General features: G+C 41.1%; 1 non-coding gene across 1 annotated transcript; it reads left to right on the plus strand.

Moving 5' to 3' along the window:
• The first annotated feature begins 4,671 nt into the window (after positions 1–4,671).
• On the plus strand, positions 4,672–4,812 carry LOC142861426 (U4 spliceosomal RNA). Its single transcript, XR_012912661.1, has one exon. It is a non-coding gene; the product is annotated as a U4 spliceosomal RNA (small nuclear RNA).
• Positions 4,813–26,426: the final 21,614 nt, after the last annotated feature.

Genomic DNA, 26,426 nt, shown 5'->3' on the forward strand with positions numbered 1-26,426 from the left:
GAATTGGATAGAATCTCCCTCTCATTGGCTACTGAATGCTTGGTGGTAATTTCACCCTTTATAGATTTCTTGGCCCTTTTAGTTTCTTAGATTCCAGATTGGTCAGGACTTTCTCCTTCAGAAAAGACCAATGGATTACTTAAGAATATTGCCAATCAGCTAGAATGAGTCGTCATGGGTTCCTTATATAATATTTAGGGATGTTGAGGACAGAGGGAAAGAAGAGATGGCCGGGAGCCAGCACACTTAAGTTCTCAGGCCTGGTCTACTTCCCATCCCAGTGGGGTAATTTTGATGATAAATTAAAGAATATATGTGAGAAAATCCTCCTGTGGTGAGGTTTAGTTCATTAGGGATTTAATGTTCAGAAGAAAAAAGGGACATTTTAGGACTCAAGGAGAATGTCAGCTGACGTCAAAGTACATCGTGCTAGGGCTACATGCTGGCTTGTGGAGGATGGCAGGGCTTTAGCACCAAGCAAAGATGAGGTGGGCAGATAATTTGCAGCTTGTGCTTTGGCAGTGCCTATGCAAACTGGGCTGAGAACTTGTGCATTATTAAACCAAGAAAATAACTATTCTCAGCCTCCATGCATTCATTTGTAAAATTGCAATAATTTGCATTGCCTTTTTATTTCTTGGATGGACTAATTAGGATAAAATAGAAAAAGCACATAGAGCACTACCAAGAATGTACTATGTATTCAGTTGATATTATCTGTCTATCTGTGTATATCTATCTATCTATCTATCTTCATCATCAACATCATCACCATCAACAAGAACAACAGATTCATGACCAACAAACATGGTTTCCTGTTCATCTCCTCCCCGGGGCTTGTGTGGTTTTGTTTCCATATCTGGCTCTGTGCTCTTGCTTCTGGTGGAATTTTAAGCCCAGGGTTAGCTTACCTCCCATGCCTGCTCTACTCCAATGTCTTTTTCCGGGGATCATAGGGCCTTCTGTACCTGGATATTTAAATCTCTTGCTAGACTTGGGAAATTTTCATCAATTATTTTCCTTCAACATGTTTTCCAAAATGTTTGCTTTTTTTTTTTTTCCTCCCTCAGGAATACTGATACTTCGTAAGTTTGATTGCTCTATCTACTTCCATATGTCTCGAAGGCTTTGTTCATTCTTTTTTATTCATATTTGTCTGACTGGATTATTTCAAAAGACGTGTCTTCAAATTATGAGATTCTTTCTTGGTCTAATTTATTGTTGAAGCTTTCAGATGTGTTTTGTAATTTCTTCCATGAATTTTTTAGTTCCAGAAGTTCTGTTTGGTATTTTTTAAAGGTATCTATCTCTTGGTAAATTTTTCATTTGTGTCTTGAATTGATTTTCTGATTTCTTTGTATTGGTTTTCATATTTTTCTTACATCTCATTGAGCTTATTTAAATCAACATTTTGCATTCTTTATCTGGCATTTGAGGATACCTTTTTGGTTAGGATCTATTACTAGAGAATTATTGTGTTCCTTTGAGGTTGTCATAGTAACATTTTTTTCTATGATTCCTGTATCTTTAGGCTGATTTCTGTGCATTGGGGGAACAGTTACTTCTTATTTTTGCATTTACTTCCATTGGAAGAGGGATTATTATCTTGAAAATGTGTCTATGATGTATTTTGTGTACAGTCATTTGGCTTTGCCTCTGGATGCATTCAGTGATGAAGACCTTATATTATTTCCTTGGCCACAAATAGCCTTAATCTGGTGGATTTCTCAAATGCCAGTTGTACTAGTGGTGTACCAGGTAGATGAGTGGTCTCACAACCTCCTGAGCTGCTGAGGTGGCATGGATGATGGGAGTAGCAGTGGTCACAGGAAGCTTTTCTCATTCCCAAGCACTGTGCTCTTATGTCAGCAGTTATTGTAAAGGGACTATGCGGGCCAACCTCCAGCCCAATAGGTGGCACTTGCAGGTAAGATCCAACTGCAGTGGTAATAGTATGGTTTATTCACACCCTCTGTTAACCAGGAGAAATTCTTAGGTGAGGTGTCTCAGGTGGTGGATTGGGCAACGGAATGCCAAGGGCCCTTCATTTAGGATAGGTGGGCAAAGCTTGGTGAAGCTGAACCAGGCAAGCCTGCATTCAAGCCCCCCAATGGCAGGTAAAAGCACTGGCCCCAACAGGGGTGTGGGGCAACTCTCAGGCCCCTGGCAAAATGCCTGGATAAGGGCAACTGATGCTGTTCTGAGGTCTCAGCATGGTGAAGGTGTGGCAGCCCCAGCACCACAGCCTTGGCCAGTAGGAGTAGGACCTATTTTCTCTCATGACTTAGTTCCTGTGGGGCTCATTCTACCATCCCAACTGTGGCAGCCATTCAAAATATCCAATTAATCACTGCAGTTTGCTTCTAATCCACAATGCAGCCCCAGGCCACAGGAGTCACTACCTGGGTCAATACTGCACCTTCCTGGCAACTCTTCCTACTCTAGTGCCAAGGGGGGGACACCCTGGTTTCAGTGTTGTGGCTGGAGCCCATGCTACATTCCTTTCTCAGTTCCTGCTGTAGGAGCTTTTCTCCCACTTGAGTCCTAGTTCTCCAAGCCCCAGCCTGAGTCTCTCTGATGTCAAAGGCTACCATTATTGCTATCTCCCGAGCCCCCATGCTGCTTGCTATGAGCTAGGATTGAGAATGGTATCCTACCTGAGGGTGCTCAGGTCTGGGGGAGTGCATGGGATACTTCTCAGAGTAACTCCTTTTCACAGTCTCCCTGCTATTCCCCAAGTTAAGTCAAGGGGCTTTGGAGGGCCAAGGTGCTCTCCCCTGGCCTGGATTGCATGATTCCCCAGTGGGAAAATAGGCCACAGAGAGACACTCACTCACCTCTTCCATATCGGGGATTCACCCCAGTTTTCCACCAGTCCCAACCACATGGGATGCCTGCCTTCCTTCTCCTTCTTAGGATCTGGAGTTTCCTTTAGCTTTTCTGTTGAACTCCCACATTCCTTCTTGAACAAGTATTCAAAGTGTAATTGTCTACACACTATTTTAGCTTTTCTAAGTGGATGAGGTGCACTGGAAAAGCCCCTAGTCTGCCATCTTGGGGAAAAAAGCAACTGATTTTTGAACGTTGATTTTATGTCCTGCAACTCTACTGAATTCATTTATTAGTTTTAAAAGTTTTTTGCTGGAGTCTTTAGATCTTTGGGGTTTTTCATATATGAGATCATGCCATCTGCAAACAGAGATAATTTTACTTCTTCCTTTCCAATTTGGGTGCCATTTATTTCTCTTTCTTGCTGAATTGCTCTGGCTAGAGCACTCTGTTGAACAGATGAGAATGAGCACCCTTATCTTGTTCCTGAACTTAGAGGAAAAACTTTCAACTTTTATTATTGAGTGTGATGTTAGCTGTTATCTTGTCATATATGGCCTTTTTTATGTTGAGGTATATTCTTTCTCTACTTAATTTATTGAGAGTTAAATTTTGTCAAATGCTTTTTCTGTATCTATTGAGAAGATGATATGATTTTTATCCTTCATTCCATAATGTGATTAAACGCATTTATTGATTTGTGTATATTGAGCCATCCTTACATGTCAGGGATAAATCCCACATGGCCATGGTATATGATCCTTCTAATGTGTTGTTGAGTTTGATTTGCTTTTTATCTGAGAATTTTTGTATCTATGTTCATCAGGGATATTAGCCTGTAATTTTGTTTTCTTGTGGTTTCCTTGTCTGACTTTGGTATTGTGTAATGCTGGCCTTGTAAAATGGGATTGGAAGTATGCCCACCTCTTCAATTTTTTGGAAGTTTAAGAAGGATTGACATTATTTTTTTGACAAGGGAAGTTATCAGGTCCTAAGCTTTTCTTTGTTGCAAGACTTTTGCTTACTGATTCAATCTCCTTACTTATTAATGTTCTGTTAAGATTTTTTAATTTTTTGAAGATTCAGTATTGCTATGTTTTATGTTTCTAGGAAATTATCCATTTCTTCTAGGTCATCCAATTGGTCAATACATAATTGTTCATAGTAGTGTCTTATGGTCCTTTGTATTTCTATGGTATCAGTTGAAATGTCTCCTCTTTCATTTATAATTTCATTTATTGGAATCTTCTCCTTTTTTTTCTTAGTCTAGTTAAAAGTTTGTCATTTTTGTTTATCTTTTCATAAAACCAACTCTTTTCCATTGCTTTTCTAGTCTCTATTTCATTTATTTCTGCTCTAATCTTTATTTCCTTCCTTCTGCTAACTTTGAGCTTAGTTTGTTCTGCTTTTTCTAGTTCCTTGTAGTGTAACATTAGGTTGTTTATTTGAGATCTTTCTTTTTCCTTAATATAGATGTTCTTAATGTAGATTACTATAAACTTTCCTCTTAGTACTGCTTTTACTGCATCTTATAAGTTTTGGTATGTTGTGTTTTATTTTCATTTATCTCAAAATTTGCTTTTAATGTTCTTTTTGAATTCCTAGTTGACTCATTAGCTATTTAAGAGTGTTTTCAGGAGTGGGTCTGAGGGGATCACAGGGGCTGGCCTGGTGCTGAAGTGGCCCTGGAGCCTGGGTGTTTGGGAGATGACCTAGAGTCTGGGTCTGTGGGGGCTGACCTAATGTCTGGGTTCCCTGGAGCAGGCCTGGTGCTGGGGTCTGTGTGAAGTTGGTTGTGCACCACTTCATTGAAAAATATCTCATTGAAAATAATCTCTTTCAAGCTTTGTGCAGTGGCAATATTGTAGCCAATGCGGTTTATCTGAGGTGCGATTATTGCTAATTAAAAACTCTTCCCAATACCCTGCCACGACTACTTAAAATACAGTCAGCATTGGCAATTTTTGACAGTCTCTAGGGAGACTGAATTAAGAAAAAAAAATAAAGAAAAGAAAATATCTCTTTCAACACTGGACAGGCTTAGGGGAGGAGTGGCTAAGGTAACGTGAAACTGTCCTTCCTACCCTCTTCACTGTGTCTTTTCTGACTTGTTTGCTTCATCCAGGTGCTTGAGTAGTTGTTCAAATCAATGTTTCTGTGAGGGGATGAACTCTGGAACTTTCTATTCTGCAATATTGCTCTGAAATAATTTTAAATGTGCAGAGAAGCAGTGGAGATAAATCCTCATGTTTCCTTCACTTATCCTTGGTTAGCATCTTACATTGTCATTGTTTCCATTTTATTTTTTCTTTCCCCATGAATTTTAGGTTTCACCTTTTGGGCTATGAAAAAAAAACACGTTTATCTTGCTTTTCTGTTTCTTTCTTTCTTTGTTATTTTTTTCTTTCCTTTAAGAAGCCTTCTCTGGGCAACTTGCCTAGTCCCCTTCTTTTGAAGGATGAGCAGAACTTGAAATATGGAGAGCTCATCTTCTTTCAGAGAAGATGAATTCACTCTGGCCTAGGGACAGAGAAGAGAGATGAGAAGCCCCGCTGAGCCAGACAGCCAGCCCCTGTCAGCACTGCCAGCACCATCACCAGCTGGGCACCAGCTGACCCTGGCACACAGATGTCTTGCTATTAGGAGGACCTGTGGGGAGTTTTCCAGTGTGAATGCCAATAGCAACTGCTTTTCTTTAACAATTCTGTTTGCTTTAGACTATTTGTACCAGCTTTTCAGTTGAAGACAAAAACATGCGTTCATGAGAGCTAAAGTAAAAATCACTTTGTTCCCGTATTGTTTATTTAAGATGGAAAAGCATGTTAAGGGGACAGGGACCCTTGGTCTTCTGCTGATGGAAGCATTTATATGACCCTGAGTGGCATGCTCAACCTTTTGTTTAACGAACTCAGGTAGAAGGTAGAAAACTAGACCTGAGAACTTTGTCTTGGTTGCTGATACAACTCACACAACTCATGTGGAGAGAAGCCAGTGGTACTATTTTATCAGCGTATCTTATTCTCTCCCATCCCCACTCCCTTGCCATGTGTCAGTTACCTTCCACAGCTAGAGCTCTGCTTTCTTGCCAGGTTGCAATCTCATACAGTCACACAGGAGTCTCAGGGCAGGCCAGGAGGGCAGTGGGCACCAGCCGAGGGGAATGGTTTGGTTCAGATATAAACTGAATGCATCCGATAGCCAGAAATATGACCCACCTCCTTATGCCTCAGCCTGGCCTTGGACTTTCTCCATCCCACGAATGGCGCCCTGTACCATGTGGGTGTGTACCAGTCCAACTGGGGTGAAGGGAAGCGGTGTTAGGCAGTCCCAGTCCCAACGCCTGGGAGCAGCAATCCCCGCAGCAGGTGGTGTGGGTAGGGCGTATGAAAATACAAGATCCTTAAAAATGTGTGTGTTTAAGGCACGAAGACACCTTCACCAAACAAGCAAACCTTAGGCTTATTTGTAGGGCTTTTTGGGACTGTACCTTTGTAGGGAATTCATTTAGAAATAGTAGGAAATTTGGGAGGTTGCCCAATGTATTTTCCCCTTTCTGATCACATTGAAACGCTTCCAGAGAGATTAGAAATTTCCATTATTTTAATGTTCCGCCAATGTGGGGGTACCACTCCCCCTCCCCAACCCACTTTGCGGTATTTAGTAGTTCACTAACAGTCAGCAAACCCAAGAAAGGCTGAAAGCTTTCACTGCTAAAGAGCAGAGCTCTGCCTCTGTCGGATACACAGGGAAACCCTCGTGACTTTGAAATATATAACAGCCTTCAATCAGCGCCTTCCACTTCCTTCTGAAAATAGAACTTGTCCGTTTAAAAAGTAGCAATAATAATGCCAGGGAATCCTCCCACCTGGATTCCCGCAGAGCTGCGTGTGCGCTGAAGCACACTGCGAGGTCTAACCTTGAGATGAGCTCTCAAGACAGTTACCAGGGAAAACTGCCCCAGGCTGAGCTAGTTTTAAACTAGGCTGCCAGATAAATGAATGTGTGCATGTGTGTGTGTATGTGTGTCAGTGCATGCCCATGCACAAATGTATACACCTGTGTAACTCACACCTCTACCAAGATAACAAACATTTTCATCACCATGAAAGTTCTGATGCTGCAGCCTTTGCCATAGCCAGGGCCACCCTCAACCTTGAATGCTGCAGCCAAGACCACAGCATGGCCACCCTAGGCTTTAAATGCTGTAGTTGATGCCACAGCTAGGGCCACCCTAGACATTGAATGCTGCAGCTGACACCTCCCCTGTTCCCACCCTGGAGACTAGATACAGAAGCTGACATTGTCACTTTGTCACATGTGTGGTCCTTGGATACAGGAGCTAATATTAAGTTCACTGCCATCTCCAAACTCTGAGCACTGAGGCTGGTACCACCAAAGCCAGGTTGCATCTTAGAGCCACCCTGGGACTCTGGGTGCTGGAGTTCTCGTTCGGAATTGCCACTGGAATAACATAGAACACCATCCCCTTCCCTGCTGCCAGAACAGCTTCTAAACAATCCCTGCCTCCTGAGTGACCAGCTCTAGATTCTATGGCAGGTTTTGCTGAAGTCAGGCCCACACTGACAGAGTGTGGCAGACAGAGTGAGCACCTGATCCTCTGTAATTTATCTAATGGAGACAAGTGCAGTCTCTGCGTGAGGCTTACACTATGCAATTCCCAAGCAGAACGAGTGAAGTGTGAATATTGGTCAGAGCAAAACACCCTGATGGCCAGCACCATCACACTGAGTAGGCTTGTTCAAGCAATGGGAGCCAGTTGCTGCCACCTCGGTGACACATGCCTGACTCCATTCAACAGGCACTATCCGTCACTGGCATGGGGGCTTTGTTAACTCTCCTTGGATATCCAGCAAGAGCTCTCCTTCAACAGCAGCCATCGAATGCCTGTTAGTAGGGACTGCTTGTGCCTGAAGCTTTGCTTAGTGCTCACCTGACCTAGGCCACCACATGGACCCTTCTCCACCTGTAAACCCGAGAGAAGGTGATGGTGCCCAGTCCTAATGGGGTGGTGGTGATGGGAAGGGAAATCTCTACCATCTGAACTGGGAAGGATTGCCTGAATAGACTGAGCTAAAATCTTTGAACATTTTACTAAATGGAATATTGAACATGCAATGGCCTCCAATCCATGGATAATTCTGCTCCCTGTATACCCCCATCTATATACCCCAGGCAACATATCATTTCATTGTATCTATAAATAGTTCAGTATGTGTCCCTAGTGTTTGACACAGTACAGACAAGACCACCCTCATTTCCGACACCTACTGCAAAATTAGGCAGAGGGGTTCTCAAAACCATGCTCAGGTTTGAGAATTCATGAGAAGGACTCAAAGAGCTCACTGATAGCTATAGTTTATGATTTATTATAGGCAAAGGATACAGACTAAAATCAACCAAGGGAAGGAGCACATCGGGCAGAGTCCAAGAGACCTCCAAATGCAGAGCTTCTGCTGTCTTATCCCCATGAAAGTCACTACTTCCCTGGCATTGATGTATTTTATGGACTAAATGTTAGTGACCCCCCCCCTCATTAATATGTTGAAGCCCCAACTCCCAACATGATGGTATCAGGAGGTATGGCCTTTGGAAGGTAATTAAGTTAGGTGAGGTCATAAGGGTGAGTTATGTGATAGATATTAGTGTCCTTATAAGAAGACAGGATTATGATAGAATTAGTGTACTTATAAGAAGAGGAAGAGGCAAGAAATCACTCTCTCTTCACCATGTAAGACACAGTAAGGAGGCAGCTGTCTGGAAGCCAGGAAGACATCCTGCGCCAGAACTCAACCATGCTGTCAACCTGATCTCAGACTTCCAGTCTCCAGAACTGTGAGGAATAACGTTCTGTTGTGTAAGCTACTAGATCTGTGATATTTTGTTCCAGAAGCCCAAGCATACTAATACAAGGTGTAACAATATGCACGGAGTACTGACAACCAGAGAAGCTCACCTGAGCCTTGGTGTCCAGCTTCTTTTGTTGGGGCTCCGTGGTCAACCACCCATGTGGCCAACCCCAGTCCCAGCCCATGTGGAGGTAGAATTGATAGCACATGACTCAAACCCTCTACCGTAGGTTACAGTTTTAGACTTCCTGGTGTGGCCAGCCTCAGCTTCAAACAAAGACGATCCTATCACGCATGACATTCCAAGGGTTTAGAGGTTACCTCCCAGAAGCTTAGGGCAAAAGCCAGCCCTTTCTTAGGGCATGGTTAAATTGTTTACTAAAACAATGTCTCTAAATAAATAGAACCATTTTTAAAAGCATGACTAGAACACAATCATCACACCAAAACATTTACACTAATTCTTTGATATCATCAAATACCTAGTCAATGTTCAAATTGTCACTGATTTCCTAAGTGTCATAATGGCTAACAGCTTTTTGTTTGTTTCAATCAGAATCCATATAAGTATATGTATTGGCTGCTATATATTCAAAGTCTCTTTTTCTATAGGTTTTCCCTCCGTGCTTTTTCCTTGCCATTTATTTTGTTGAAGAAACTAGTTGTTTATCCTGTAGAATTCGCCACAGTCTAGATTTCCCTGACTGCTTCCCCATGGTGTGGTTTAATATGTTCCTCTGTCCCCTGTATTTCTTGTAAATTGTCAGCCGGTTCTAGAGACTCAGTTAGATTCGTGTTCAATTGCTTTGGGCAAGGCTACTTCGTGCGTGGTGGTATGCACTCCCTTGTCGGGGGGAGTCTGCTATCTGGCACCTCTATGTAAGTGATACTGGTGGCCACTGAAGGTCATTGCTTAGATCCATTAGTTCACTAGGGATTGAGAAATGAACCAGCTCCAATTAACCTTGAACTGTGCCTGTGATCACACAGAGTCCTCCACTCCTTCCCATCCTCACCTTTTCAATCCTATCACTTAGGTGCAGGAGGGGCCTTGCATTTCTGCCTGTGAAGGCTTTTCTTACCAATCTACTGGGGACAATGAATGATTCCATTTCATTCCCTCATGTCATTTGCTAACTTTGCAGGTCCTGATCCCTCCCCTGCTGCTGAGACGGTGACTCCACAGAGTCACCTTAGGGTGGTGGGGTCGTGACTCACCTTCCTTTGCTGGAGGCTCCATGAATTGACATTTCTCTCCCCTGTTCTTCCCCCTTTGTCTGTTTTCCTCAGAGAAACCCACAGTGGGCGGCACTGCAGTCGTGTGGCTTTATTAATGGAAGGGCTGGAAAGACACTCCGACAAGGCAGTGCAGGAGGACAGAACTTGTCCCTCCCTTGTCCTGCACAAGGGCCTTGCAGTCTGAGCCTTCAAGTGAGAGCTGCCCATGTGGCTGCCTCTCTCCCGACCTCCCCCCTCCCTGCAGCCCCACTGGTCAAAGCAGCCAGACGGCACAGTCCTTGTGTCCCATCTCCTTCCCTTGGGGGATTCCAGCTCCTTCCTTTTTACCAACATCGCCGGCATCACTGGGCTCAGGCTCACTTGTCTCTTCTCTGAGACTGACTCACGTTGTCCATGCTGCCACAGCAGTTCTCTCTCATCCACGTGGGATCTGCAGTCCCAGCCTCCCTAAGGCTCCTTCCTCCCTGCAAAAAGAGCAGAGTTCTGTCTGTCTCCCCATACAGCCAAGACCTGAGACCGAGAGAGGTTAAGTGACCTGCCTGAGGTTGCACAGCTGGCAAAGAGTGAAGCCAGAATTTAAACTCAGGTCTGCCTCCTCCTAGAGTCCACACTCTTTCCACCCCCACACCTTATGGAATAGGCTAGAAACACTCAGAGTTAAGAAGGAGATTGCAGGTCAGAAATCTTTGACTGAGTGCTTTTTTAATGTATAATTACAATGAAAGACAGGCAGGCTCAGGGCACAATGGCCTGTGTGGGAGAAAATATCAGTGATTGAACTTGGCGCTACATAGGGTGATGCTTCTTGGGGCAAGCAACGACCACCAGAATGTTCTACAGGCACACACTGCGGCTAGAGAGGAGAAAGGGAGGGCAAATGTTTATTCAGTCTTAGTCTTACAAAAAATACATTTTTAAAGATTGTAGGCTGGGAAAATGGAACACAGTCAAACAGACAAAGGTGGAAATTCAGAATTACTGAGGGGTGGCCTCAGTGACAATATGAACTAAGGTACAGTTGAGCATCAGATGGATTTAATTGAGCTCGGAGAATGCAGATCTTTAGGACCATTAGAAGCTCTGGGCTTTAGGAACACCTGGAAAATGTCCTTAAACACTTTGGTGTATTGGCCTGCAGTCTCTCTGGTTTACTCTGTCCCCATGGTAGGCATTCGCTACCCCACTCTGGGAACACCACTGGCCTGAATCCTGCCTGGCTCAGCTCTGTGCCTGTGACTCTGAGGGTGGCAGAGCAGGACCCTCTGAGGAGGGAGGAGCAGGTGCTGGGGACAGCAGGTCCACCTGAAGTGGCTGCACAGTTGGTTGAAGTGCAGCACTTCGTGGTCGGGGGGAGTAGTGAATGTGTTAGGGGTGAATATGTGTCATGGGGATGTGCCAAGACATGTTGTATTTATCAAAATATTGAAAGGAATAAATAATTCTTTCCATAGTAAAATAATCAGAGTCTTTCATCCAAGATTCAATGTCATCTATATGCTTCTGGCAGAATAGCGTTTTGAAAGTAAAAATAAGCCAATATAATTTTTATTTCTATCCCTTGAATGTTACTCAACATCCACTTTGCAAACATAGCCAGGTGGAGGGGGAGGTGGAGACACCCCACTGGGAAAGAGGCTTTGATGAAAGGGAAGTCCTGGCTGACCGGAAGTGAATGCAAGCCCCTAGGGAACTGTGAGAAGGAGAAGGGGTGGGGGAAAGATGGCGGGCTGTATGCTCCGATCCTCCCCCTGTCCTTGGTCAGGGGGAAACTAGAAGCCGAGGGACATTGGCCATGTGATCCACTTGGAGTTTTAGGGCCTCTAATAAGGCAAAGAAGGAGAAGAGAATTGAAGTTAGCACTTCCATGGTCTTTTGGCTCCCACATGGCATGGTAAGGATTCATGCAGACCCCAGGGCTGCTGTGGGGAAGAGAATCAGTGGTAAAGCCCTGGGAAGCTGACAGAAGGGTCACCATGTTGGGGCAAAGTGACATGTAGCTAAGAGCTGCAGGGAAGGTCACCGGGCTAGGGAGTGGATGTAAGTCCCAAGCATAGCACTGCACAAGAGAGGATTAGGTTGGGAAGTCAACTCAAGGGAGAGGACTCCAGACTCCAGTGGGGTGAAGGAGCTGGACCACGAGCTCACCAGCCACAGCTGCACCCTCCTGTGAAAACAGGGCGCCTGGGGAACAGAAGGACTAGGGCCTCTCCAAGGAGGCCAGAGGAGCCACAGTGGTACCTCAATCTCTGTGCGTGGATCTGAGATCCCCTCTCCTCCACCAGCAAGAAGCCCCCACCTCAAATACCACATGGCACCTCTAAAGGAGCAGAGCATTAGAAGACTAAGCTTTCATCCAAAATATACTGAGTTAACTAGGAGATTTTCAATGTATTGGTTCAAGTAAAGTTGACTAGATTAGACTACACTTTATGTAACCCAGACCTAGTAAAATGGGGTGGTGGGAGCATGTGGAAGATACATGTTTCTAAAAAGTGTGAACTTGTGGCCCTGTTATATGGGAAAGCAAGTGGTGAGATGCTGGTGTCCTGACCCCTGCTCTCTAGGTTGAGTTCTTGATCTAGGCTGAAGGCAAGATTGAGAAATGAGGGGCATTTGCCCCATTTTCCTTTGGAAGTATGGAAGGAAGCTGCTCCACAGAGACCCTTGGGTCAACACAGCAAAAATTTAGAGACTTGTATGATAGAAGGAGAGTTTAACCTTAGCTCCCAGACTCTCCTTGTGCAAGGAAGTGTTACGAAAGTTCCACATCTCCTGGAGCTAGGTGGAAAGAAGCTGATGGTGCTGGCAATGAGCTTGCCATGGGGGTCACCCTGGGGGGAATTAAATGACCCTGTAGCTGAGGGGCCAATCCCAGAAGAAGCAAACCTCACTCTGTCCACATCCTATTGGCCAGAACTAGTCACATGACCAGAACTGGATGCAAAGGAGACTGGGAAAGGCAGACTTCCTACGTATTCTGGAGCTGTGATCCCCAACGCCCGAATTGAGGACCAGTACTGGTCTGTGGCCTGTTAGGAACCAGGCTGCACAGCAGGAGGTGAGTGGCGGGCAGGCGAATGAAGCTTCATCTGTATTTATAGCTGTTCCCCATCGCTTGCATAACCTGAGCTCCACCTCCTGTCCCCCCCAAGCCCCCAAACACAGTCAGTGGAAAAATTGTCTTCCATGAAATCAGCCCCTGGTACTGAAAAGGTTGGGGACTGCTGCTCTGTAGGAAAACAAAATGTTTCATGAATATGGAATATTGTTTTGGCTGCACAGACAGATCTTGGGGGGATGTGTAGTGCCAGCAAGAGCTGGGGTGGGGCAAGGTAAGGGTGGGCGCCCCCCAGTCCGGAAAGATTCAGCAGCTGCGGACCTCAACAGGGATGTCAGGGACATGGTCAACCTCTCACATGGGAGAACTGCAGAGAACAACAGTGGGGGACTCCCTGCCCACTTTCATGCTCCCAGGAGCCATCGTGGAAGGAAGAGGAACAGAATTTGAAAGACCCAAGCATTTATCTGAAACAGACTATGAACTAACTGAAAGGAGGAAACTGAAAGGAGTCCACTTAAGCCCAGAGAGAGAGAGAATTATTGTTTATTGTCAAGGATGTTTCCCATGTACCTTGTTAGGTGGCAGCAGGGAGCCTCCCTACAAAGATGAACATTTTTATTGTTAATAAGAAAGCCACACTTTCTTTATTCAGGCCTCCAGTTTGCAGCCTCACTTTAGCAGCTATTTCAGAATTTTTAAGGCAAAAAATGTAGAAATAATTTTAAAAACGATTTGCTGCTAGGGGACAACTTCTTTTCATATTTGTCCTTTTATGAACCATTTAGAAGCCCCAGGGGACTTGGGGGCTGTAAGCGCCACAGATTACTTCAGGAAGGAGTCAGTCAACATTGAAAGTGCAGCTGAAAGAGAGGTGAGTTCACAGTCCGAAATTCCAGTCTGGCATTTTCATTCACCAGGAGACATGGGCTGCAAGACTTTTTTACAGGTATTAAATTAGAGTGTTCCCTGCTGACCCCTGACTGCAATAAAAAACAGAAAGAGAATCGCTAAGGAAAATACTAGAACTGTGTAGAAGAGGCTCTCAAGATCAAAGAGACCACTTGGCAAGTGCCAACAGCCTTCTGCCTCCTCTCCCAAGTTGCCCTGAGTTCTGGGGGCTGTCAAGGCCCAGCTTCCCAACTACTCAGAGATGGACACAAGGACTACTGCCACTTTGGATCTTCTTGTCTTGAGAGAAGGTTAGAACATGTGGGTTGTATGAAGAGTAGCTGCGCCTTCCTGGGTGGAGCCGTGGAGTTATTCAGCTGGCATGTAAAATATGTGTAGGAGGATGAATATGGACGCTGACTAGCTAAAGAGGCGGACTTGAGCCCGACAGGCAAAGCTGTCCTCGCTTAGCTCCCAATCCACCCTTCTGTACTCTGCTTTGGGGGCTGGGGCTGGGCTCATGTCTGCTCTCTGTTGGCCTTCATCAGTAGGGGCAGCAGAGGAAGACCAAAAGGAGGGGAAGGCCTGATCTTTCCCATTTGCTTCTTGTTCCTGTGGGCAGTACACCCATCTAGCTTCTCCACGCTGGTGGCCACCGTTTGTTCCTGTGGCAGTAGCTGAGTCTAGTTTGCAGTTTTCCCAACATTAACCCAACCAGCCTGATCCACTCCTCCCCAGATACCAGCACCAGCTGGCCAGGGTCCTCTCCTCAGAGGTCTTTATCCAACCCCACAGGGACACTCCCCTGAGCTCAGAGACACCAACACCCTGATGTCACCTTCTCAGTGGTATGAGTGTGACCTGCATGAGACCCCTCTTCTAAGTATCTGTGTTTTAATAATTCCGACCTCTTCTCTGTGTTCCTCCTGCCTCCTGCAGTTGCTTCCTCCACAATTACAGTTATGGATAATAAAGAAGTAGACTTTTTGAAAGTTTTCTTGGCAGGCAACTCAATGAGGAAGGCAGAAGAGACTGTGTAGGGGCAGGTGATGCCTGGAAGATAAATCCCAGGAGAATTCTTAGAATCTCCACTGCACATGGTTTAGGATCTGAGAACACTAAAGGACAGTGTGACTCCAGAAAGCTGGAGGGCTTGAGGCCATCTAGTTACATTTGTTTAGAAAGTCTTCCTTTCCCCTGGAGGACTCCATGGCATTAGGACATCATTACAAAAGTAATGCTTTTTTGTTAAGGAGGTAAAAGAGGAAGAAGAGGAGCTGAATTTTTGAAAATCATGGTATAATCTTTTGCTAATGAACAGAATCAAATGCATACTGTAGAAAGGAAAACTGGAAAACCGGAGTTACTAACTGGAGGTTTTTGGAACCATGCACTACACAACCATGCCGAGAGGGGAAAATGTGTGGCCAAACCGGTTGCCTCTATTTCCTCTGTTTGGCTGAGTGTGTTTTCTCTGCGAGAGGAGAAGCCACTATACAAGTGAATCAGAAATACAGGGCATGGCTCACTCGATCACCATCTCTCTGTGCACTTCTCAGAAGTCCCACCATAAAGTCTGCACCCCACTCCAAACCCCCAAACGGACCCCATTGGACCCTTTGGTGGGTAGAATAATGACCCCCCAATCATGTCCACAACCTCGTCCCTGGAAACTATGAATATCATCTTACATGACAAAAAGGACTTTGCAACTGTAATTAAGGTTGAGAACCTTGACATGGGGAAATTTTCTCTGATTATATAGGTGGAATCAGTCTAATCACACAGACCCTTGAAAGCAGGGGACCTTGTCTAGCTGTGGTCAGAGAGATTCGGCATTGCTGGCTTTGAAGCTGCAAGAGAAGCTGCCATGAGCCCAGGAATACAGGCAACTTCTAAAAGCTGGAAAAGGCAAGAAAATGGATTTTCCCACAGAGTCTCCAGAAAGAAATTCAGCCCAGCCAACATCTTGATTTTAGCTTGGTGAGACCCACACTGGAATTCTGACATACAGAACTGTAAGATAATAAAGTTGCGCTGTTTAGCCATGAACTTTGTGGCCATTTGTTACAGCAGCAATAAAAAATGAATATAGACCTCGATTCCTCTGTTTGACATCTTTTTATCATTTGTGGCCTGGATTTGTAATGTAAATTGAACCACTATGTGCCACTATGAACTACCATTGTGCTACATACAGTGTTTCTTGTTCTTTAGCACCTACAAGGGGGCTGATTATACCTCCTGCAAAGTACTATAAGGCCTTGGAATGTGGGGATTGTGTCAGTCTTAACTCTTCTTCCTTAGGCTATATCCTAATCCAGTGCCTAAAACATAGTAGATTCTCAATAAGGATTTGTCAAATGAAGAATGGATGTTCAGAGAGGTTGTAAGACTTTCTCAGGATCGAGGGACAATATGGATCTAAACCGAGATCTGTTTATCTAAATGAAGGTCACGTACTTTCCACTACAAGATATTAAGCCCTGAAATTATAATATATGCATATAAAAACAGAACACACATATTCATTCAGTTCCTGGTGTCTCAGATTTTCCACATGTATTATTTAATTAGGGTCTTATGAAACAGACATTAATTATGTGCATTAGATAGATTAGAAAACCAAGGCTCAGAGAGGTTAAGAAATGTTTTCAAAGTTTTGTGAGTAGTTGTGACAGAAATGGTTTCCAAGCCCATGTCTGTAAATGTATTGTTTATTTTCACTTTCCTGTGTTCATGAGTTGCTCTATGAAAGCAGTATCTGTTGTTCTCTTCGGATGTTGTAACTGTGCACTGCAACCATGATCTTGCTGAAGGCAGGAACCATGTCTACTCCTTTTCTTTTATTCCCAGTGGCAGCTCATTTCGTGTAGTATATCACAACACTCAGATGCTATTAACCAGTGGCAGAAAACTTCCTGAATTTAACACAAATCTCTGAGGTATGCTAATTAGTGCTATTTAAAACTCATAGAAAACCTGGAAGTATTTTGTTCTAAAGAATCATTCCCTCAAGACAGTTATGGGATGCTTGTTATACAAGAGATACCACTTTGGGCACAGAACACGACCCAACTGGAGGCAGTATTGCCTGGTGGTTAGATATGTGGGCTCTAGCCAGGCAGGTTTGGGTTTGGATCCCTGGACCATCATTCACTATCTGTGGGATTTTGACAAATTATATCACCTCCCTGAACCTCAGGTCTGCATCTATAACAATAGTTTTTATCTCTCAGGTTTTGTTTGTTTGTTTCTTATTTGTTTTGATTTAGTTTTGCTCTTTTTTTAAATATTAAGTATTAAGTGGAATAAATCTCAGAAGCTTTTAGCATGGTGTCTAACTCATATTATTAGTTCAAAAATGTAATATGTACAAAGTGTTTATTAGTGCAGTTTTTGGTACATAATGAGCAATCAAATATATTGTATAATATTATTAATAAGATGTGGTCACTGCCATTATGGAGCTTCAACCCAGATAAGAGATAAGATTGATACGTGTATGTAGTTTTAAAAGCCTCATAGTGAGACTTCTGGTTTCCAGTCTGGCATATAAGGAACTTCCAAGTCATCACTCTGGTCCTCACTTCAAGGAAAGATGCTAAAAAAAACCTGAAAATCAACAACTCTTCTAAGATCCAACAGGGAATTGCAGCCACAGGGCAAACTCTTGCCCCCCAAATTGGAAAGACAGACAGATACAGAGAATCCCAAATTACTGAGCAAAAAGCCAAGGAATAGAAAACTCCACAGGAGCCAGGACTAGGGTAGGAAAACCTGAACTGTAATTGCTCAGTGTGGACAGGTCTGAGAGTTAAAAGTTTCAGGTCTTAGAGAGACCTCCAGACTTTGTTGAATTTTACTTTCAGGATCCCTACCAGGCTCTCACAGTGAAGACTGCAGAGAAATTCTCTGTGCTTCTGGAAGAGCCTTATGTTCTTATCAACAAGGGCCTGTTTTCAAGAGAAACTATTTTACCAGAACCTAACCAACTGGGGTTTTATCAGAACCTAAGTAATCTGGAGGAAGAGAAGCACACAACTCCAGCTCCCTCTAGTCTTCCTGTCTCATCTAAAGGGGCAAAAACTGAGAAGCACTTGTGAAAGCCACAGTCCAAGGGCACAGGCTCAGTGAAAGACTGCGAGACCTTATCGTAGGAGAATCAACTGCTTCCCCTAGTCCTCACCCTACCACCACCTCAGTAGGACTCCAACAGGGAATGCAACTAAAAGAACTGCAAGTATCAGAACTTGTTTAAGAAGAGGTCTCTAGAGAAACCCAAAGACAACAAGAGAGGCAAAACCAGACTTCCAGACATTTTAGCTTCTGACAATGGCAGCTACAGCAAACAGTAAGCACAGCCTAACTCACAGCCATAAAATCATAAAACACCATACTAGATGCTTATTTACCTCAGTTCCTTTTACCCAGTACATCATGTCTGGATTTCAAGAAAAAAATTTTAAGATATACTAAAACACCAAAACAAAACAAAACAAAACCTAACCAACCAACCAAACAAACCCATAGTTTGAGCAGATAGAGCAAGCATCAGAACCATGCTTACATATGAAAGATGTATTAGCATTGTCAAACCTAGAATTTAAAGCAACTATGATTAATATGCTAATGGATCCAATGGAAAAAGTAAACAACATGCAAGAAGAGAAAGGTAATTTAAGCAGAGAGAATAAAATTCTTATGGAAAAACTCAAAAAGAAATGGTGTGGGGGAAAAAGCTGTAACAATAGTGAAACATGCCTTTGATAAGCTCATCAGTAGACTGGACATTTGCAAGGAAAGAATCTGTGAGCTTGAAGAAATGTCAATGCAAATTTCCACAACTGAGATGCAAAGAGAAAAAAAAAATTAAAGAAAGACAAGGGAATATTCAAGAATTACAATTACAAAAGATATAACATGCATGTACTGAGAATACCAGAAGGAGAAGAGAGAAAGGAACAGAAGAAATATTTAAAGCAATAATGACTAAGAATTTTCCAAAATTAATAATCGATACCAAACAACAGACCCAGGAAGCTCAGAGAATACCAAGTAGAATTAATACCAAAAAAAAGGTATACCTAGACATATCTCATTAAAATTGCATAAAATCATGGATAAAGAGAAAGTCTTAAAAGAAACCAGAGGACAAAAATGCCTTACCTATTGAAGAACAAGGATAAGAATTACATTGAATTTCTCTTCAGAAACGATATAAGTAAGAGGAGAGTGAAATATAATATTTAAAGTATTGAAAGAAAAGACCCAACAGCCTAGAATTCTTTATTCACTAAAATTATCCTTCAAAAGTGAAGGAAAAATACTTTCTTAGACTAAAAAAAAATTGAGAAAATTTGTCACCAGTGGAACTGCCTTGTAAGAAATGTTCAAAAATAAGAAAAGAAATTCTTCAGAAACAGGAAAAATGATACAGGTAAGAAAACTTGAATCTACATAAAGAAAGTGTTATAAGATAAATAAATGAAGGTAAAATAAAATATTTTAGTTTTCTTATTTTTTTAACTTATCTTTTGTATTTCAAAATATTAAGGGGGCACAAATGTTTTTAGTACATGGATAGCTTTTATAATGATTAAGTCAGGGCTATTAGTGTGCTCATCACCAATATAGTGTTCATTGTACCTGTCAGGAAGGTTTTTGCCCCTCTCCTCCTCCCTCCTCCCCCTTCTTCATTTCTAATGGCTTTTACTGCTCTCTGTGCCCATGTATGCTGACTAATTAGTTCCAAATTATTAGAGAGTACATGTGGTGTTTGTTTTTCCATTCCTGAGAAACTTCACTTAGGATAATGGTCTCCAGTTCGATCCAAATTGCTGCAAAAGACACTAATGTATTCCTTTTTATGGCTGAGTAGCACTCCATGGTGTGTGTGTGTGTGTGTGTGTGTGTGTGTGTACGCATATACCACATTTTGTTAATCCACTCATAAATTGATAGGCACTTAGGTTGATTCCACATTTTTACAATTATGAATTGTGTTGCAATAAACTATTAGAGTACAAATATCTTTTTGATAAAATCACTTATTTTACTTTGGGTAGATACCTAACAGTGCGATTGCTGGATCCAATAGTAAGTCTACATTTATTTCTTTGAGGAATGTCCACACTGTTTTTCTATAGAGGTTGTACTAATTTGCAGTCCCACTAACAGTGTATAAGCATTCCTTTCTCTCTGCATCCATGCCACATCTATTTTTTGACTTTTTAATAATAACCATTCTGACAGGGGTAAGGTGATATCTTAATGTGGTTTTAATTTGCATTTTCCTAGTGATTAGTGAAATTGAGCATTTTTTCATGTTTGTTGGTCATTTGTCTCTTTTCTATTGAAAAGCTTCTGTTTACATCGTTTGCCCACTTTTTAATGGGTTTGTTTTTTCTTTTCTTGCTGATTTGTTTGAGTTCTTTGTAGATTCCTGTTATTAGCCTTTTTATCAGATATATAGTTTGTGAATATTTTCTCTCATTCTGTAGGTTGTCTAATTGCTCTGTTGATTATTTCCTTTGCTGTGAAGAAGGTTTTTTTTTTTTTTTTTTTGAGAGAGAGTCTCACTCTCTTGCCCAGGCTAGAGTGCCATGGCTTCAGCCTAGCTCACAGCAACCTCAGACTCCTGGGTTCAAATGATCCTCTTGCCTCAGCTTCCTGAGTAGCTGAGACTACAGGCATGTGCCACCATGCCCAGCTAATTTTTTTTTTTTTTTTTTTAGTTGTCCAGCCAATTTCTTTCTATTTTGTTGGTAGAGAGGGGGTCTCACTCTTGCTCAGGCTGGTCTGGAACTCCTGAGCTCAAATAATCCTCCCACCTTGGCCTTCCAGTGTGCTAGGATTACAGGCTCACCACATCTGGCCTGCGCAGAAGCCTTTTAATTTAATCAAGCCCCATTTATTTATTTTTATTGTTGCTGTAATTTCCATTGGGGTCTTAGTCATAAATTCTTTGCCTAGTATAGGTCAGTGTCTAGAAGAGTTTTTCCTACATTTTCTTCTGGAGTTTTTATGGTTTCATGTCTTACATTTAAGTCTTTAATCCATCTTGAATTAATTTTTCAATGTCATATTTCACAGATCTAGATCACATCAATGGTCTAAACATACCAATTAAAAGACAGACATTTTCAGAGTGGATAGCAAACAAGATTCAATTACATGTTGTCTATAAGAAACCCACTTAAAATATAAAGATTCACATATATCTTAAAAGTAAACAGATGGGGAAAGAAATACTATGCTAAGACTAATCAAAAGAAAGCCGGAATAGACATATTAATTTTAGACAATGCAGATTTCAAAGAAAGGAAAGTCATCAGGAATGAAAAGGGCATTACATAACAATAAGGAGGTCAATTCTCCAAATTGACATAAAAATCCTTAATGTTTACGTATCTAACAACAGAATACCAAAATATGTTAGATAAAAACTGATAGAACTGTAAGAAGAAAAAGACAAATCCACTATTATATTTGAATACTTCAACACCCCCCATCTATAATTGACAGATTCATCAGACAAAAAATTACTAAAGGAATAGGTGAACTGAGCAGTACCATCAATGAACTGAATCTACTTGATGCCTATAGACTATTTCACCCAACAACAACAGAATACACATTCTGATCAAGCTCACATAGAATATTCACCAAGGTAGATCACATTATGGGACATAAAGCATTTAAGCACACATTAACAAGTTTAAAAGAATAGAAACCATACAATGTCTTCTCTTCCAACGATGGAATTAAACTATAAATCAATAGCAAAAATAGCTGGAACATAATAATTGAAAAACCCCAAAACCTTGAAGATTAAACAACATACTTCTAAATAACACAAGAGTCAAAGAAGAAGTCTCAAGAGAAATTAAAACATAGTTTAAACTAAATGAAAAAGAGAATGCAACTTATCAAAATTCATGGGATGCAGTGAAGTAATGCTTAGAGGGAAATTTATAGCATTGAATGCTTGTCTCAGGAAAGAAGAAAGCCATAAAATCAATAACCTAAACTTCCACCTTAGTAAACTAGAAGAAGAAGAGTAATTAAATCCAAAGCAAACAGAAGAAAAGAAATAATAGTAATTAGAGTATAAACCCATGAAATTGAAAATAGAGATTCAATACAGAAAATCATAAAACTCAAAGTTGGTTCTTTAAAAAACATCAATAAAATTGATAAACCTCTAGCTAGGTTAACTAAGAAAGAAAGAGAGAAGACAAAAATTATTAATATCATAAATAAAAGAGGGACCATCACTGCTGATCTTATGGGACATTAAAAGGCAAATAAAGGAATATTATGAACAACTCCATACCTACGAATTTAATAACCTAACTGAAATGGACCAATTCTTTGAAAGACACAGACTACCACAACTCATACAAGAAGAAATAGATAATCTTTGTAGGCCTATATGTATTAAAGAAATTAAATCAATAATTAATAACTTTCTAAAACAAGAAAGAACCAGGCCTAGATGGCTTCACTAATGAATTCTACCAAATATTTAAGGAAATACCATTTATCTACAATGTCTTCCAGAAAAAAGAAGCAGACTACTTCTTAACTCATTCTATGAGGCCAGCCTTATCCTAATACCAAAACCAGACAAAGATACTATAAGAAAGGATACCTAGTGACCAATATTTCTCATGAATATAGATGCAAAAATCCTAAGCAGCATTATAGCACAATAAATCCAAAAATGCATAAAATGAATTATACATCACAACCAAGTGAGATTTATCCCATGTTTGCCAGTCTGGTTAAACATTTTTAAATTAATTAATGCAATATATCACAACAGGCTAAAAAAGAAAAATCATACGATCATATTGACAGATGCAGAAAAAGCATTTGACATAATCCAACACTCATTTACAATTTAATAAAAAACTTTCCCAAAACTAGAAATAGAATACAATGTCCTTGAGAAAGAATATCTACAAAATACCTACAGCCAACATCATATTTCACAGTGAAAAAAATTAGATATTTTCCTTCTAAGATCAGGAACAAGGCAAGAATATCTGCTCTCATCATTTCTATTCAACATTGCACTGAAAATCTAGATAATTAAAAGAAAATGAACAAGAATAGCATATATTAAAAGGTATACAGATTGTGAAGGGAATAATAAAACTGTCTTTTTTTTTTTTGCAGATGATAGCATGATTCTATGTAAAAAAATACCAAAGAATCAACAAAAATACATACTTCTGGAATGAATACTCAATAATAGCAAGGTTGTAGGTTACAAGGTCAATGTACAAAAGTTAACTGCTTTCTATATACCAAAGATGAACAATTAGAATTTGAAAGTAAAAACACATCACCAGTTACCTTAGCAACAAAAAAGAAGAAGTAAAAGTACTTAGGTGTAAATCTAATAAAATGTGTATAAAATATATATGAGGAAAACTATAAAATTCAAATGCAGAAAAATAAAAGAACTAAATAATTGGAGATATATTTCATTTTTGTGGATAAGAGAACTCAACGCTGTCAAGATGTCAGTTCTTGGCCGGGCGCTGTGGCTCACGCCTGTAATCCTAGCTCTTGGGAGGCCGAGGCGGGCGGATTGCTCAAGGTCAGGAGTTCAAAACCAGCCTGAGCAAGAGCGAGACCCCGTCTCTACTATAAATACAAAGAAATTAATTGGCCAACTGATATATATATAAAAAAATTAGCCGGGCATGGTGGCGCATGCCTGTAGTCCCAGCTACTCGGGAGGCTGAGGCAGAAGGATCACTCAAGCCCAGGAGATTGAGGTTGCTGTGAGCTAGGCTGACGCCACGGCACTCACTCTAGCCTGGACAACAAAGTGAGACTCTGTCTCAAAAAAAAAAAAAAAAAAAAAAAAAAAAAGATGTCAGTTCTTTCCAATGTGACCTATAGATTCAACCTATAGAGTCAAAATCCCACCAAAAGATTTTGTGTATATCAGAAAACCTGATTCTAAAGATGGGAAGACAAAAGACCCAGAATACCCAACACAGTTTTAAAAAAGAATAATGTCGAAGGACTGACACTACCAGACTTTGACACTTACTATAAAGCTACAGTAATCATGACAATGTGGTATTAGCAAAAGAATAGATAAGTAGGATCAGTGGAACATATTAGAGAGCTTAGAAATAGAGCCACACAATTATAGTCAATTGATCCTTTGCATAGAAGCAAAAGCAATTCAATGCAGAAAAAATAGTCTTTTCAACAAATGATGCTGAAACATTTGGATAGTCACATGCAAATAAATAATTCTAGGCATAGACCTTACACCTTTCAACAACAACAACAACATCAAAAACCTATTGTTTATTAAGTATGAAATGTCTGATTGCCTTTACTAAGTTTGACAGTGAATATCTCTGATATTTCACTTTGACACTTCTTGTTTTATTTTTATTGTGAAGGTACATCCTCGGTCTTGGAAATGCATGTTTTGCTTGTGATTATCTGTCAACATTTTTTTAAAGCAACTTTTGCAAAACCATGGATAAGTCAAAAATTCATGTTATTTTCAAATATGAGTTCCATTGTGAAACCAATACAGCACAGAGAGCTCGAAATATCAACAAAGTGTTTGGGAAAGATGTAGCTAATGAAGGCACAGCATGTCGATGGTTTGAGAAGTTCCATTGTGGTGATTTTAATCTTGAAAACGAGCCACGTGGGCTATCTGAGACCAGGGTGGATAATGATGAGCTGAGAGCTGTAGTGGAAGCGAATCCATCTCAACCTATGCGTGAACCAGCAGCAGGGTTTGACGTTACTATTCCAACAATATTGGACCATTTGAAACAAATGGCCAAGGTAAAGAAGCTGGATAGACGAGTACCACATGAAATAAATGAGCGTCAGAGGAGAAATTGCCTCAAAACTTGCCTTTCTTTGCTATCACGGCATAAAGGTGAACAACTTCCTCACTATATTGTGACATGTGATGAAAAATGGATTCTTTTTGACAATTGCAAGCATTCAGCACAACGGTTGGATACACATGAAGTGCCAAAACACAGTCCAAAACTGAATATTCGTCAAAAACTCTAATGATGTCTGTTCAGTGGTCCAGTGCTGGCATTATCCACTACAGCTTCATAAAGCCTGGTCGACTGATTACAGCGGATGTCTACTGCAACGAATTGGATGGAATAATGAGGATGCTTGCGATTAAGCAGCTGAGACTGGTCAATAGAGACAGGCCAGTCCTCTTGCAAGACAATGCTCAACCTCATGTCTCACAAACAATGCCGCCCAAACTACCGAGGCTGGACTTGGAAACTCTCTGTCATCCACCGTATTCACCAGACCTTGCACCAACTGCCTAGTACTTCTTTCAGGCTTTGGACCACTTCTTGCAAGAAGAAATATTAATTCTCAACAAGCTGTGGAAAAACACCTTTTGCGATTTCATCACCACTCACTTTCCAGGCTTCTTTGCTGTTGGCACAAACAAACTACTGTTAAGATGGCAAAACTGTGTCCATAGTTTAGGCTCATACTTTGATTAATTGTACTGCTTCTTGCTTGAGATATATAATGAACGACATTTCTTATTTGAAATCGAATGTTTCATATTTAATGACCTAATATTTTGTCCCCATTTGTGTTTGTTTAAATAATTTTTGTATTGTAGAAGATGCTTTTGGTGCCTCAGATCATATTCCCACAGCCCTAGGTCTGATTTAAATATTATTAATATTTGTGTTGGAAAGTTCTATATAAACTTGGACTCACTTCAGTAATTTCATTAATAGAGTTTCTAATGTTGGTCTAACCTTGTGTTCCAGGAATAAATGCCCCTTATGTATATTGCTTTCATGTCTGGTTTCAATGTCTAATCTTCTGTAGAGGACTTTGTGCATCTCGGATCATGTTTGAGGTTGTTTTTAATTTTCCCTTCCCTGTCCTTGTCCAGCTTTTCTATCAAGGTTATGCTTCTTTTGGGCTCCAAAAGAGTTCATGCAGGAGTGGAATTGTCTATTCCTTGAACGTGTCGGGGAATTCAATGGCAAAACTGTCTGGGCCTGATATTTTATGTGTGGAAAATTTCAAATTAATGACTAAATTTCATTAGTTGTTATTACATCATTCAGATTTTTCTGTTTCTTCTTCGAGTCAGTTTTGGTAAATTATATGTTTTTAAGAAGTTATCCATTTCATCCAAATGGGTTGGTACAGTCATAATATCCTCTCCTGCCCTTTCATTCCTGCTATCAGTCATGCTGTCTGCCTCCCTTACTTCCTCCTCCCCTGCCTCTCTCATTCTAATTTTCTTTCTTTTCGATCAGTCTTGCCAGAGCTTTGTGAATTTTATTAGTCGGTTCAGAAAACCTACTTTTGGCATAATTGATTGCCTTGATTGTATCTTTGCTTTGTATTTCATTCATTTTTGTTCTTATCTTTATTACTTCCTTCTATTTCACATGAGTTTATTGTTGTTTTACTGACTTCTTAAATTGGAAGCCAGGCTTTCTTTTCAGAATTGCTTCATATGAAATGTGTGTATTTTTAAA

This window comes from Microcebus murinus, chromosome 16, assembly GCF_040939455.1.
Source record: "Microcebus murinus isolate Inina chromosome 16, M.murinus_Inina_mat1.0, whole genome shotgun sequence".
NCBI classification, from domain to species: Eukaryota; Metazoa; Chordata; class Mammalia; order Primates; family Cheirogaleidae; genus Microcebus; species Microcebus murinus.